Source organism: Triticum urartu, chromosome 3, assembly GCF_003073215.2.
Source record: "Triticum urartu cultivar G1812 chromosome 3, Tu2.1, whole genome shotgun sequence".
NCBI lineage: Eukaryota > Viridiplantae > Streptophyta > Magnoliopsida > Poales > Poaceae > Triticum > Triticum urartu.
Window position 1 is genome coordinate 43,426,530 of NC_053024.1, and position 15,107 is coordinate 43,441,636.

Genomic DNA, 15,107 nt, shown 5'->3' on the forward strand with positions numbered 1-15,107 from the left:
ACAGGCCTGTCGATGAGGGGGAGCGGAATGAGCGACCGCACATAGCCTCCAAAATCGAGGGGCCCCCATCGTAGAAAAAACCAGTATATAAAAGATCCGTTTCATTGGCTCACTTGATCGCTAAAAAATCAGTACATACAGGTACAGGAAAAAACCAGTACGTACTGGCTCCCTGGAACGCTAGAGGCCCAAATTAGCCTACTGCCCATTACCCCGATGGCCAGAGCGGAAGCCCTGGAGGTTCAGGAATCAGAAAAAGATACAGATCGTTCAATTCGTGAGTCGCGATTGGCGATGCCCTAGCAATTGTGCCGGCGTAGTTCAGTTGGCTCCGATCTGATCCGGGCCATCCGGCGATCCCATCGTCCATCTGCTGAACGCTGATCATCTGCTCATCTGATTGTGCCGGCGCAGTTCAGTTGCCGTGAAGACTGAAGACGCAACAGTCAACAGGGACGCCCGCTGTGTTTTAATCTTCAAGACCAAGGTTATTTTTCCAACTTATTTTCTTCTATTCAAACGATCTACACATTTAGTCATCTAGTTACTATTTTAAACTAATTACATTCTGTTTGATCACTTGTAATTTTGTTAGGTTTTGTGCTTGGATCTTCATCATGTCTATTAGAATTAGGAAGCATGATTCTGGTGCTTCAAAGCGTAAGAAGAAACAAAGACTAGATCATGAGGCTCGATCTCAAACAGGTTCCCTCGATGGATATGTCGTGAGAATACCCCGACTTGATTCGGAAAATCAAACTATGGATGTTAATTTAGATGATGGTCATGATGACAATGACACAGAGGTTGAGGCTCGTGATGCAGAAATTGATGATGGTATTGCCGAAGAAGCGGGTGATGATAATGTTGCCGATGGGGGTGATCATGTTGATACTGCCAATGAAGGTGATAACGCTAATACCACCGGTGATGATAATATTGCTGATGACATCAAATATCCTTTTCCATTTGATATATTTGATCCAAGAAATTGGGATGCACTTGATCCTAAAATGATAGATGTTTTGGTGCAAAAGGGTCCTAAAAGAGACTCATCTATTCAGCATGGTAAAAAGGACAAATTGTCTAGAAGGTTTTCTGCAGTATCATATACTAAAGTTCTCTCAAATGGGGAAAAGTGTGACAGAGAATGGCTTGTGTACAACAAATATCTTGACAAGGTATTTTGTTTTTGCTGCAAATTATTAAGAAAAGGGCTCGTGCGAGGGCAGTTAGCAAATGAAGGTTTCAGTGACTGGGCTCATCTTGGTCATAGACTTAAAGAGCATGAAACTAGTAGAGAACATGTCACAAATATGACTACATGGTATGACTTGCGCCTTATGTTGGAGAAGAATCAAACAATTGACAAAGTTGCTCAGCGAGAACTTGAGAAGGAAAAGGAACATTGGAGAAAAGTTTGGCTTAGAATCCTCTTGATTGTTAAATTTCTTGTAGAACACAATATAGCATTCCTGGTAGTAATAGTAAGTTGTACCAAGACAACAATGGAAATTTCTTAGGACTTGTTCAAATGTTGGCTGAATTTGACCCAGTTATAAAAGAGCATGTTGACCACATCACGAATGATAAAATTCGTGATCATTATCTTGGCCCCTCCATACAGAATGAGTTAATCAATTTTCTCGCTGCCGCAATCAAGTTGAAAATCATTGGGAAGGTAAAAGAAGCAAAGTACTTCTCAGTTATACTTGACTGTACTCCTGATGCAAGCCACCAAGAACAAATGTCTTTGATAATTAGGTATGTTGATGCATCTCCAGATTCTTTTTGCATTGAAGAATCCTTCTTAGGTTTTTTGGATGTGAATGATACCACCGGGCAAGGATTGTTTGATGTTTTACAGAAGGAATTGAAGAGTCTTGACCTTGATGTGGACAATGTGAGAGGTCAGGGATATGATAATGGGTCGAATATGAAAGGAAAAAATAAAGGAGTACAAAACAAAGTATTGGAAATAAACCGAAGAGCCTTTTATTCAGCTTGTGGTTGCCATAGTCTGAATTTGGCACTATGTGATATGGCAAAGTCTTGTCGTAAAGAAACAGATTTTTTTGGAGTTATCCAGCGTATCTATACAATATTTGCTAATTCTACTAAGAGATGGCAAATTCTCAAAGATAACATACCAGGATTGACTCTCAAGTCATTATCATCTACTCGTTGGGAGAGTCGTGTTGATAGTGTTCAGGCTATAAGGTTTCAGCTACCGGAAATAAGGGAGGCCTTATTGCAAGTGGCTGAAAGTGATAAAGATTCTTCGACACAAAGTGAAGCTCAATCATTGGCGGAGAATGAACTTGGTGGCTTTGATTTTTTAGTATCAATCATCATCTGGTATGAAATATTATCCGCTGTTAATTTGATTAGCAAAGAGTTACAGTCAAAGGATATGCTTATTGATATTGCAATTGAATCTGTAAAAGGCTTGCTTTCCTTTTTCAAAAAGTATAGAGAAACCGGCTTTTCAAAAGCATTGGAAGTTGCCAAAAAAATTGCAGTGGAGATGGATATTCATCCAGAGTTCCGCACCAAGCGTAAAATCAAAAGGAAAAAACAATTTGATGAGGGTGAAGATGATGCATCTATCGACTCACAATCTGCAGAGGAGTCATTTAGGGTCAATTATTTTATACATGTTGTTGATCAAGCTATAACTTCACTTACCATTAGATTTGAACAACATGAGGGGTATGAAAAGATATTTGGTTTCTTGTTTACTTCAGATAGGCTGCGATCACTAGATGACAAGAGTTTGATGGCTGCTTGTGTTAATCTTGAAGATGCACTTAAGAGTGGAGAACATACAGATATTGATGGACTTGAATTGTGTTGTGAGCTAATTTTCATCCAGGATTTACTTCATAAATCAATGGGTCCTCTTGACATTCTGAATTATTTGAAGAAGCGCTCCACAATCTATCCTAATGCTGTTATTGCATACAGAATTTTGTTGACCATTCCTATAACGGTTGCATCTGCTGAAAGGAGTTTTTCTAAACTCAAGTTGTTGAAGTCCTACTTGCGTTCTACTATGACACAAGAAAGCCTTAATGGATTGGCGACAATAGCACTTGAAAATGATGTCTTGGAGAAGATAAAGTACGAAGATATGATTGAAGATTTTATTGCAAGAAATACCAGACGGATGCTTCTTTTTGGTAGAACATGAGGTTAATGGTTAGTTTATTGCTTTCCTATCCCTTTACCTTTCCAGCTTTAATATTTGATATATGCCTAAATAAGGTACAGATAAACTGATTTGAAATTATATTATAAAGTGAGAGTATGCTTTGCGAATGTTAGTTCTTTTGTTATGTGAATTGATCAAAATTTGGGCCACATTTTGATTTTTGCCCGGGGCCCCGAATTTCTGAAGACGGGCCTGCATACGAAAAGAAAAACAGTAATTGGATTCGGCCTCGAAACCGGCCATGACCCGGAGGAAGACCCAAGGGTGGACACGGACTCGGCCTCCATGGCTGTAACTCGCCGTCCAAATTCACTATTGCCGGCTTTTGCCATTGCAGACTGGCCACGCCGGTTCGCTGGCCTCGGCCGTGAGCCGCCTCTACCGGCCTCACTTTATCTCTCTACTGAGACACCGTCTCCGTCGCACTCGTGCCATCCCCGCTTCCAAGGCGCCTTCGTCCCCGACATGTATCTGAAGTGGACTGTACGTGGAGAGGCTAACAGCTGGGTCCACGGACGCAGGAAAGGAAATGCCTCCTTATTATGCGCAAAATAATGAGTTCCTCCACCTGACATCTGGGACCCACCGAAACGGCCTCTATATTTCACGAAAAAACGTTACCTCCGCTGACAGCTCGGACCCACCAGCTATATCTTCGCACGCAAGGAAGTGCCTCCTTATTACGCACAAAAAAAATGAATACTCCCCCTGCTAGATGGGACCCAGTATAGTGGGCCTACTAAGTTGACGGGGACGAAGGGCTTTGTCAACTTAGTCAATATGCACGATTCTAGCTCGACTGACCATACGATGTCCATCCAACGGCCATAGTGCTTCTTCAATCTCTGGTCTTCTTGCTCCAGCCGCCCAAACCAGCGCCGGTCGTGCCGCCTGCTCCTGCCTCCCGTGGCCGGCTGTGCTGCCGCGGAGGCCTCACAGCCCCCATACTACTCCCACCGCTGGCCAGGCCATCCCTCCAATCCACTCACCCACACCCCCTGTTATTCTGCGGCGACGGCAGCGCAGCCGAACCAGTGAACCCTCGTACTCCTCTCCGCGTGGGCATCCACTGCCGCGTCTTCCCCGGCTCCGCGTCGTCCCCTTCCTAGGCCTCGCCGTCGTCCACCGCCGTGGTGCTGTCGGCGCACCGTGGTCAATATGGTCAATGACCGAATTCCATTGGAAGAATACTGTACGTGGAGAGGCTGACAGCTGGGTCCACGGCAGCCGCAAGGAAGTGCCTCCTTATTACGCGGAAAATAATTATTCCTCCACCTGACAGCAGGGACCCACCGGACGGGCCACCAGTATTTTGCGAAAAAATAGTTTCCCCTGACTACTGGGACCCACCGGACGGGCCACCGTATTTCATGAAAAAAGCGTTACCCCTGCTGTCAGCTCGGACCCACCGGAAGTGCCTCCTTATTACGCATAAAAAAATGAATACTCCCCTGGCTAGCTGGGACCCACCTTGCTGGGAGGCTGACTTGTGGGCCGACTAAGTTGACAGGGACGGAGGGCTTTGTCAACTTAGTCAATATGCACAATTTTAGCTCCAGTGACCGTACGATGTCCATCCAACGGCCTTAGTGCTTCTGCAACCTCTGGTCTTCTTGCTCCAGCCGCCCAAAGCAGCGCGGGTCGTGTCACCTGCTCCTGCCTCCCGTGGCCGGCTGTGCTGCCGCAGAGGCCTCACTGCCCCCTACTATTGTCACCGCTGGCCAGGCCCTGCGGCGACGGCAGCCTCACACCACAGCCGAACGAGTGAACCCTCATACTCCTCTCCACGTGGGCATCCACTGTCGCGTCTTCACCGGCTCCGCGTCGTCCCCTTCCTAGGCCTCGCCGTCGTCCACCGCCCTGGTGCTCTTGGCACGGCGTGGTCAACGTGGTCAAGGAACGACTTCCATCGAACGTGGACTGTACGTGGAGAGGCTGACAGCTGGGTCCACGACGGCAGCAAGGAAGTGCCTCCTTATTACGCAGAAAATAATGATTCCTCCACCTGGCAGCAGGGACCCACCAGACGGGCCACCGTATTTCGCGAAAAAAGCGTTCCCCCTGACTGCTAGGACCCACCAGCTACACCTTCGGATGCAAGGAAGTGCCTGACAGTCGGGACCCACCTGGTCGAAGCGTACGCAGCGTTGTCATTCTGGTCGCGAACGTGTACGTACATATATACTGGTGGATGTAGAGGCGCGCATGTGTCGTAGTAGGGGCGCGCACGTGTCGTAGTAGAGGCGCGCACGTAGCATGTACACGTACGTACAGCGGCCAGGGTGCAAGAAAGAAAATATGGCCAGGTATGTGTACATACGGGAGGGGTCTCGAATGCCTACTCGTGCATACGTACGGCGAGGGCTCGTGTACATGGCTGGGTCGGAACGGAGCAACAGCGTCGTCGTTGTGTTCATGGGTCGGAACGGAATGCGTGGTCGTGTTCATCGGGAGGGCTTGGACGGAAGATGCGATGGAAACGAGGCCTGGCGTACCGCATAACGAAGGAAGCTGACCTCCAACGGTCGAAACAGGGGTCCTGTTGATCGGGAGGGGTGTGGCGTACCGCAAAATGGAGGAAACAGACCTCCTACGGTCGAAACGGGGGTCCTGTTGATCGGGAGGGGTGTGGCGTACCGCAAAACGGAGGAAACGGACCTCCTACGGTCGAAACGGGGATCCTGTTGATCGGGAGGGGTGTGGCGTACCGCAAAATGGAGGAAACAGACTTTTGTTGGAGCGCTACGGTCGAAACGGGGGTCCTGTTCATCGGGAGGGGTGTGGCATACCGCAAACCGGGACTCCACGAGATACTGTTCATCTCCACCGTCGACCCCCTCCAGCCTCCACGAGCTACTGTTCATCCACCGTCGACCTCCTCCAGCCTCCACGGGCTCCTGTTCATCCAGCCTCCACCGTGCGCTACTCCACCGGCTACTGTTCAACCACCCCTCCACCGTCTACTGTTCATCCAGCCCTCCACACCATGGGGTCCTGTTCAACCACCCCTCCACGGGCACCCCTCCACCGTCTACTGTTCATCCTGCCCTCCACACCACGGGGTCCTGTTCATCCACCCCTCCACGGGCACCCCTCCACCGACTACTGTTCATCCAGCCCTCCACAACACCACGGAGTCCTGTTCATCCAGAGGCAACGCCACCGCTCACTGTTCATCCAAACCCCCCGAACGCCCACTGTTCATCCCATCGATCGCCTTCAGTTAGCAGCAGTAGCCAAGGAATTGCTCGATCGGGTTCAGTTAACAGCCATCGATCGATCGCTCGGGTTCGGTAACGCGTAGCCTGCAGTGCAATCACTCGGGTTCAGTTAGAGCCCAACGCCTCGCTCGGGTTCAGTTAGAGCCAACGTCTCGCACACACGCGCGTACGTGTACGAGAGAAACGCGCATCGCTCGGCCCCCGACCTCCCACCATAACCGGGAACTCCCCGAAATTTTCCTCCCCCTCGCTTCTACCATGGTTTTTTCCGTCATGGACGGCCCAAAGAATGTCATGCAGCTGCGTCTCCGGCCCGCCCAGGACGAAAGGCCCATTTTCTGTCATGATTTTTTGTCATAGAAGTAGGAGCCCACCACATCTATGATGATACCGGGTTTTGTCACAATTATCATCATAGAAGTGTCATATGTATGACATATTTTTTTCGTTTGGCCCAAAATGTCACGGATGTGTCTTTTTTTGTAGTGATCAGTATGCATCAACACATTTCTTAAATAAACAATGCATAGCACTAGTCTTTTCTCGCATTCTATATTCTTATATATATATATATATGTTCATATATGACAATCAGCACCCGTACACTCTGGTACGGCTAATGCGCCATGGGCTTCCGCATACCCCATAATTCGGCGTGAGAAGTCCGAACACTTTTGACAGTGCGTCACCCCGAACTTATAGCATTATATGCATCAGCTCCGAATCATGTCTTGGGTCAATAGTTGGGTTTGCCCGGCTCCCATGTTTTGGTACATTATGTTCCGCTATATCGGCTAAGGTAGCACTGGGAGAACTACCGTAATTGTGCCCAGGTTCTTCCGGCCGAGCACCTCACTAGAGAAAGCTAAAACTGACTGTCATGATGAGGCGAGAGTTGGTCGCTATTCGAGAGGTCTCAAGTCCCTAAAGACTCTTTCCGCTTCGGGCGATGAGTCGGCCTTGTTTGACTTAGGCGTGTATAGCGCCCCAAATTCGGCCTTCCGAAGACTAGGGGCTTCACCAAAATTTAAAATTGTAGACTTCTATGGCTAAGTGAGAGCGATAAAGCATTATAGTCGGATTGCCTAGTTCGTTGCGCTAAACACCTCCCTCGAAGAACCCAAAAATGGGAAAAAAGTGCTCAGATTTATCCTGAACACCCCAACACTAGTTGCATGGGGGCTCAAGCCGACGACTAGCAACTCTCAGATTTTATAAACGGTCACACAGAAGGTAATATTTTAAATAAAAAAGCGTTGCATAACGAACATGAACTAGTTTTCATAAATACAGGATCACATGAGCAAGTTCATTCAAGAATTACATCTCTGGTACACTCGTCCGCCACGAGACGGGCACTCTTCAGGACACCTTCATAATACATTTCAGGGTGGCGATGCTCCTTGCCCTGCGGCGGCCCCTCCTTCACCAGCTTCTCAACGTCCATTTTGGCCCAGTGCACCTTCGCACGGGCAAAAGCCCTGCGGGCACTCTCGATGCAGACGGACCGCTTTATGACTTCCAGCCGTGGGCAGGCATCCACAAGCCGCCTCACCAGGCTGAAGTAGCTGTTGGGAAGGGAATCACCAGGCCACATCCGGACTATAAGGCCCCTCATGGCCTGTTCGGCCGCCTTGTGGAGCTCGACCAGTTGCTTCAGCTGGTCGCTCACGGGCATCGGGTGTTTGATCCCAGTATACTGAGACCAGAACAACTTCTCCATCGAGCTTCCCTCCTTGGCCCAGTAGAACTCCACGGCATCAGACACACTGCGGGGCAGATCTGCGAACGCTCCTGGAGAGCTCCAAACTCGGGTAGGTAAAAGGAAATTTTCTTTCGCATGCCTACTTTGCATAATGAATGCCTTACCCGCCGCTATCCTCTTCACCGCCTCAATTTCCTGGAGGGCCTTTTGGGCTTCGGCCTTGGCATTTTTTGCGCTTTCAAGGGCCTTGGCAATCTCGGACTCTCGCGTCTTCGAGTCAAGCTCCAAGGACTCATGCTTCTTGACGAGCGCCTGGAGCTCTTGCTGCACCTCGCCTACCCGGGCTTCGTGTCTTTCTCGCTCGGTGCGCTCCTTGGCCGCTTTGTTTTCGGCCTCGGTGAGCAACTGCTTCAGGGTCGCCACTTTAGTCGTGGACCCTGGTACATTCATGATGATCCTATTATCTTGCAACCAAAACCTTTTTTATATAGACAAGGTATTGCTTACCTTTATTCTCCTCGAGCTGCTTTTTGGCAAGGCCGAGTTCTTCCTCAGACCGCTCGAGGTTCAGCTTCAGTGCGGCGATCTCCGCAGTATGTGCGGCAACGGCCAACGGTGAAGCCTCCATACGCATATAGACATATTTGGATTAGACTCCTGCAATTATTATTTGATCCTCTATTCGGCTTTTCTTCGCGAACGCCTAACAGAGCATCAGGGGCTACTGTCTATGCGGTAATATTTTTATATATTTCGAGTACTTACCTCAAAGCCTGTTAGGAGGCTGGCGCAAGCTTCGGTTAGTCCGCTTTTGGTGGACCTAACCATCTCGATCACCGCACTCATTATAATGCGGTGCTCCTCGTCGATGGAAGCGCCGCTAAGCACTTCCAGCAAGTTGTCTGGTGCCTCCGGATGGACGGAGGTCACCGGCACAGGCGGCTTGCCCCTCTTAGCAGGAGGCCGCCTGCCGGAGTCCGGGACCACTGGTGGTCCCGATGCGGTGTTCGGCTTGGAACCAAACTTGGTGCCCGCGGGGGTCTTGCTCCCTTTGCGCCCAGGGTCCGGAAGGTCGCCTTGAGGCGCCTCCAGAACTACCTTCCCTCATGGTGCCCTTTGAGACAACACCTCGACGTTGTCCGTAGGGTGAGGGGAGGAGGCGGTCAGAAGTGATCCGCTACTCATAGCCGACGGGTCCAAAGAACTGTCCGACAAAGATACTTCGATGCGGGCTCGAGGCGGACTGCACAATTATATTCGGCGTAAGGAGAAGCAGTGCAATAAAAGCGTACCATCAATTACTCTAGTATCAAAATACTTACGACTTCGCCAGGGGCTTGTCCCTGGTCAACCACTCATCGTCGCTGTGAGTGGCGGTCATGGAGCAGTCCGGAAGGAGAGTCCTTCCCTTCTTGGACCCTCCGGGCTCCCCGGTTGGGGCGGCCTTCCTTTTCCTGTATCCCCCGACTAGAGGGGGAGAATCTTCATCTTCCTCCTCCTCGTCTTCGCGAGAGGAGTGCGTCTCGGAGTTATCAAACGATGAGTCCGATATCACCTCACGGCGGGAGCTCTTTCGAGTCCCCGCGGCCTTCTTCTGGGCCTTCTTCTCCTGCACCTCATAAGGCGCCAGAATTAGCATCTTCGTAAGAAGAGCGTCGGCTAGATCTTCGGGCAGGGGTGTCGGGCAGTCGATTTTCTCCGCTCTCTCCTCCCAGTCCTGTCAAAGGCATGGGAGCTCAGATCCCACACTTGATCAAGCCAGGGAAAATAAAAACCTTATAAGGTGTAAAAACTTACCGGATTCGTAGGGCGCTTCACGCTAAGTCCACGGTCCTCGGTAAGGGAAGGGGGGACCTCGGCGCCCTTGAATAGCACCCTCCAGACGTCCTTGTGCGTCGTGTCAAAAAGCTCACGTAGGGTCTGGTGCTGGGCCGGGTCGAACTCCCATAAATTGAACGCCCGTTGTTGACACGGGAGGATCCGGCGGAAGAGCATGACCTGGACCATGTTGACAAGCTTAAGTTTCTTGCTTATCATGTTCCGGATACATTTCTGGAGTCCGGCCAGCTCTATCGGTGAGCCCCAGGAGAGGCCCTTCTCTTTCCAGGAGGTGAGCCGCATGGGGATTCCGGATCGAAACTCGGGGTCCGCCACCCAGTTGGTGCCGCGCAGCTCGGTGATGTAGAACCACCCCGATTGCCACCCCTTTATGGTCTCCACATAGGAGCCCTCGAGCCATGTAACGTTGGGCATTTTTCCCACCATGGCACCTCCGCATTCCGCTTGCTGGCCGCCTACAACCTTCGGCTTAACATTGAAGGTCTTCAGCCACAGGCCGAAGTGGGGCTGGACACGGAGGAAGGCCTCGCTAACGACGATAAACGCCGAGATGTTGAGGATGAAGTTCGGGGCCAGATCGTGGAAGTCCAGCCCGTAGTAGAACATGAGGCCGCGGACGAATGGGTGGAGGGGGAACCCCAGTCCATGGACGAAGTGGGTGAGAAAGACTACCCTCTCGTAGGGCTCCGGGGTAGGGACGATCTGCCCCTCGTCGGGCAGCCGGTGCGTGATATTTGCGGCCAAGTATCCGGCCCCCCGCAACTTTTCGATGTCCTCCTCCGTGACGGAGGATTTCATCCACTTTCCTCCCGCTCCGGACATGGTTGGGGCAGTATGAGGAGAAAGGTGCGAACTTGGGCGTTGGAGCTCGAGTGCACGAGAATGGATAGGCAAAGAGGAAGAAGGCATGTGTGAAAAGGCGAACTCTTATCCCTTTATAAGGGCGGATGGAACTATACGCCCCCACTAGCCTGGTTAACTCGCTTATTCCCCAAGCGCCGCGATTGATGGCGCGGTTGGGTTACCCATGCCCGTATTGATGAGAATCCCGTGATAAGGGGGCACGATCTCTGCTTCAACAAGACGTGCCAAGGAAACTGCCTCGCGATATGCACCAAGGCTGGTTGAGAAAAACGGTTCGATAACAACCGGGCCATGGCATGATGTCATGATATCAAATATGTCAGTAGATCGGAAATATTATTCTCTCTACGGTGGTATGTGGAACTTGCTTTATAGAGCCGGACACTATCCTTGTGTTCAAATCTTCTATGGAGTATACGGAGAAGGAACCCGCCTTGCAATGCCGAAGACAAACTGCGCGCCGGACTCATCGTCATTGAAGCCTGGTTCAGGGGCTACTGAGGGAGTCCTGGATTAGGGGGTATCCGGACAGCCGGACTATATCCCTTGGCCGGACTGTTGGACTATGAAGATACAAGATTGAAGACTTTGTCTCGTGTCCGGATGGGACTCTCCTTGGCGTGGAAGGCAAGCTTGGCGATACGGATATGTAGATCACCTCCCATTGTAACCAACTCTGTGTAACCCTAGCCCCCTCAGGTGTCTATATAAACTGGAGGGTTTAGTCCGTAGGACAACAACAATCATACCATAGGCTAGCTTCTAGGGTTTAGCCTCTACGATCTTGTGGTAGATCAACTCTTGTAATACTCATATCATCAAGATCAATCAAGCAGGAAGTAGGGTATTACCTCCATAGAGAGGGCCCGAACCTGGGTAAACATCGTGTCCCCCGCCTCTTGTTACCATCCGCATTAGACGCACAGTTCGGGACCCCCTACCCGAGATCCGCCGGTTTTGAAACCGACACCAGCATTCTGCCGAACAGGTTGCGGGCCTCGGGATGCATGTCGGCTGGGATGTCCCATGGGCGTTTCCTCTGGCCCCCGGAGGATGATCCACCGTCCACAGGTGTCAGTGTCAAAACCGGCGGATCTTGGGTAGGGGGTCCCAAACTGTGTGTCTAAGGTCGATGGTAACAGGAGACGGGGGACACAATGTTTACCTAGGTTCGGGCCCTCTCTATGGAGGCAATACCCTACTTCCTGCTTGATTGATCTTGATGAATATGAGTTTTACAAGAGTTGATCTACCACAAAATTGTAATGGCTAAAACCCTAGAAGTCTAGCCTGTATGACTATGCCTATGAGTATCCGGCTCTAAAGATCTAGCCCTCCGGTTTATATAGACACCGGAGGGATCTAGGGTTACATAAGGTCGGTTTACAGAGAAAGGAATCTTCATATTCGATCACCGAGCTTGCCTTCCACGCCAAGGAGAGTCCCATCCGGACACGGGTGGATTCTTCGATCTTTGTATCTTCACAGCCCATCAGTCCGGCCCATGGCTAATAGGCCGGACGCCCGAGGACCCCTTAGTCCAGGACTCCCTCAATAGCCCCAGAACCAGACTTCAATGACGAGGTGTTCGGGGCACAGATTGTCTTCGACATTGCAAGGCGGGTTCCTCCTCCGATGACTTCAAAGTGATGTATTCGGCCTTCCATTTAATTTTGTACCCCTCGGCTTCTGTGTACCAACAACTTCAGCTTCCACGTGTCAAGCGAATGTGAGAGGTCAGGGTATTTTTGCACATAACACCCCGGCCATGCGAAAAAGAGTGTCTATAGAGATTGGATCTCATATCCATTCGGCATCACGCGAAAAAATCCTCAGAGATTGCTTGGAAAGACCACTCCAACATGGCTAGCGCTCCCAGCTCCTCCTCCCGTCCCTGCGGCCTAGAAAAAGGCGAGTGGGAGAGGTGCTCCGTAACCCATGGTCAGCTAGAGAAGCTGCAAACACAGGGATTTCTTCGTCCTGCGGATCTAGTCCCTGTTCGAGCGAGGTTGACCTCTTTCAATGGTGAGGCCCAGGCAGAGAATTTCCCCAATCCATCTGAGGGGGAACGAGTGTGCTTCGTTCCCTACCTGCTAAGAGGCGTTGGGTTTCCAATCCATCTGTTCCTCAGAGGGCTTCTGGAGTACTATGGCCTCTAACTGCACAACTTCACTTCGGCCTCCATCCTACATATCGCAGGTTACGTCGCCCTTTGCGAGTTATTCTTGGGTTGTGAGGCCCATTTTGAACTATGGAGAAATCTATTCTGTCTTGTCCCGTGCAACCATGAGGGATCAATATTTGAAGTGGGCAGAGCCGAAATATGGCGCATCGCCGAGACCGAATACCTATCCGGCACACCGAAGAAGGCATCCGAATAGTGGCCTTCCGAATGGTTCTATATTGAGGACATCGCACTTCCAGATCCAGTTCGGAGGGGTCTTCCCGAGTTCACAAGCATTCCTTTGAAGAAACGCCATAGCTGGCGCCCTCGGAGCCTTGAGGAGGAAAATAGTGCGGATGTTTGTCAACTCATGAGCAAGATAAGGATGCTCGCTCAGTCCGGATTATCAATAGTCGAAGTAATGGCGACCTTCCATAGTATGGGGGGTTCAGCCACTCCAATACAAAGGGCTTCCCATGTGGCACTACAATGGGGAGGATGATGCCTCCCGCTGTGGCAGGAAGGGTCCAGACACCCCCGCCGCTCTAGCCAAAATACTGGCCGAACTGTTCAAAGGGGAGGAAGAGGAATTTCTATGAATCAAGCGCAAAGATGGATTTTCCATGTACATTCCTCCTAGCTGGGTAAGTCCCAATTCCTCTGCTCTACTTACTCCACTCCCTGAGCTATTTTCAATGGATATTAATCCATCCATTTATAACAGCACTGGCGAAAGATTTCCGAAGGGCTTCACAGCCCCGCCCCGTAGCCCGAGGCCCACAATCGGGACCTTGACCCTGGATTCAAAGAGGATCCAGATATATTCGTGGTGCTCGAGGACAGGGTGTTTTACCAGGCGAGCTACGATGGCACAAAAGTGGCCATCATCGCCGATTATCCTGGTCTTCTCCCCACTTCACACGTAAGTGATCAGGAAACACCTCATCCGAAAGAGTTTTCTCATTCTGCCTCACCCACCGTGCCATCCTGTGCTCAAAAGGGTAGGCGTTCGGCATGCCATGCTGCCCCAGGGGTATCTCGAAAGAGAGCGGCCCCTACGCCAGGAAAGCCTTCGCAGAAGAAGGCAAACAAAGATATGGCCGAGCCTTCATCGAAGAGGTATGGATTCAAAAATATGTTCTTTAGCAGTCGTGTCCAACTGTGACTTTTATGTTCGCCCTATATCAGGAAAAGAGTTCGCCGAACTATGTCCGGGGATCCGGCCAGTCGTACTCCCCACAGCCGGGATTCGGCCTCAGCCGAGGAAAGGAGGGCCGATATGGGAGTGACGCCGGACTGTCCTTCGGCTGAGGGCTCGGAAGATATGTCCGTCACCAACTCGGAAGTGGAGAGCGCCATGAATCATCGACGCCGGACGACCGTTTTACGAGATCCCCGCTGCCGGTGTCAAAACCGGCGGATCTCGGGTAGGGGGTCCCGAACTGTGCGTCTAGGCTGTATGGTAACAGGAGGCAGGGGACACAATGTTTTACCCAGGTTCGGGCCCTCTTGATGGTGGTAAAATGCTACGTCCTACTTGATTAATATTGATGATATGGGTAGTACAAGAGTAGATCTACCACGAGATCAGAGAGGCTAAACCCTAGAAGCTAGCCTATGGTATGATTGAATGTTGTGGTTGTTGTCTCCTACGGACTAAAACCCTCCGGTTTATATAGTCACCGGAGGGGGTTAGGGTAACACAAGGTCGGTTACAAAGGAGGAGATGTCCATATCCGTATTGCCTAGCTTGCCTTCCATGCCAAGTAGAGTCCTATTCGGACACGAGACGAAGTCTTCAATCTTGTATCTTGATAGTCTAACAGTCCGGCCAAAGGATATAGTCCGGCTGTCCGGAGACCCCCTAATCCAGGACTCCCTCAGTAGCCCCTGAACCAGGCTTCAATGACGATGAGTCCGGCGCGCAGTATTGTCTTCGACATTGCAAGGTGGGTTCCTCCTCCGAATACACCACGGAAGAATTTGAATACAAGGATAGTGTCCGACCGTACAAAATAAGTTCCACATACCACCATAGAGAGAATAATATTTTCGCAAATCTAATTTGCTGACTTGTTTTGGTAGCATGACATTATGTCA